The sequence below is a fragment of the Cricetulus griseus genome, chromosome 2 (assembly GCF_003668045.3).
Source record: "Cricetulus griseus strain 17A/GY chromosome 2, alternate assembly CriGri-PICRH-1.0, whole genome shotgun sequence".
Lineage (NCBI taxonomy): Eukaryota > Metazoa > Chordata > Mammalia > Rodentia > Cricetidae > Cricetulus > Cricetulus griseus.
The window spans coordinates 435691633-435693627 of NC_048595.1; positions in this window are offsets into that span (position 1 = coordinate 435691633).

The window sequence follows — 1995 nt, forward strand, 5'->3', positions numbered from 1 at the left end:
AGAACAGCTGCTTCACCGATGCTAATATATTTTGTTTTCTTAGAAATTGCTTTAAGAGGAATTCTGAGTTCATTTGGTCCAATGTGGGTGTTTTTCATTGCTTTGGGGTTTAAGGTGATATCATTTTAGAGTGTAAGCCCTAAATTCTGGAGGTTACTACTGGAATTATATCTTTTAACAGTTGGTATGAAAACTGTTACTGCCAACCCTTGAAAATAAACATCGAGAAAATGGACATTGATTATTTTCACAGATAATTTAGATCGCCACCGAAGGTCAGTAGGTATCTTGTCTAAGTTGATTAATTGTGATATTTAAAAGGAAAAGAGCACCAGAGAGGAAACTGGGTGTCAAATTTTAATTACAGTTGGTTTTTGCATTAATCATAGTTGTGTAGCCTGTTGCACTGTACTTAAGACCAATGTGGAAATGCCAGAGAAACAGCAGCATGTCAAACTTGGTGCAGCTAATTATGATGGATAAGCTTGTAAAAGGCCAGGAAGTCTGCATCAGGGTATACAGCACACACAGACTTGTTTATTATTGGACAATTACCTAGAGAATTTAATCAGCACTTCTGAGCAGTACTGACCATACCTCTAAACAACTTCCATTCCCTGCCAAACTGTCTACTAACGTCTTTACCTGTGTGTGTGTGTGTGTGTGTGTGTGTGTGTGTGTGTGTGTGTGTGTGTGTGTGTAGAAATAGCAATTGGAATGCACTTCTTGTTTTTCAACCTTATTTCTGATTTTATTACATGTAAGAAGGTCCAGAGACCAATCACAACCAGCACTAGTGTGCAGGTGGTAAAAGTGGCTGAGAGTGAGCAGAACCAGAAGTTTCAGAGTACAGATAAAGAAAGGTGAAAGATCAAAGTCAGGGCCGCTGAATTCTCTTGCCAAGTCCAATACAGTGAATGACAGAATAAGACAGGAAAAACAACAAAATTCAAACTGAAGGAAAAATAGAATTTGGAGTGAGAAAATGACGGCACTATTCTGATGTCATCAGTTTATGCTAAAGGATCTCATCTTGCTGATACTTCAGCCCAGAACCATGCTCACACTCCAACCAGCCCCCTTTCACGTGTGCTTCAGAATTCAACCACAGCTACTTGGCATCTGCATGCAATTGTTTGTATCAATTGAAGTTCAACTTATTTTAACCTGATCTGCCCAACCCACACACACCCCACCACCCAAGGAATTTCAGCTCATTTTTTTGTCATCAAAAGCAACCCCAGATGACTCAAACTAAAGATAAACTGGATTTACCTTCCAATCCTTTCTCCTTTATCCCAAATATTTACTACATTATGAAAACCTTCCAGTTTTGCTAAATATGATTTGCTTTCATCCCCTTCTTTGCATTCTCATTGTCCCTGTAAAAGTTCAACCCATCTATGTCCTGTGTGAGAAAAAAAAAAGATCGAAGCCATTCTTATTAAATTATATTAATGTATCCATTAAAAATTGCCAATATTTAGTGGGAAGAATTTGATGAGTTAATTACTTATTGTTAATATAAAATCACATGTAATGCATATTGCTATATTAATTTGACTTTGAAAGGTGACAAGATAATAAGAGCAAAGATGTAGGTAGGAAAGCCAGGCCTACTTAGAGAAAGGCCATGAGGAAGGAGGAAAACCCAGGAAAGAATAACTTTTTGTTCCTGAAGATGCTGAGTCACTAAGTACTGTGTTCCAAATGAAACAGATCTTGGTGTCCCACTTTCAAAGTGAGCAGAGGCAGTTGCATGCCAGAGAGCATCTATCTTGGAATGCTCTAGCAGCCACATGAGAAGATTCAGTTGTAGACAGTAGGCAAGGTTTTTAAAGTACAGTTCAGAATTACACATGACCCTTTAGAGGGCCATATTTCACTGAAGAGATAGAGAATTTTAAGAACGCAAAGGAAATGCTGTTTTTTGAACCCTTGGTTAAGGGAAACATTGTCACATGTGATGACACCATATGTATGTGTGGTAGCCAA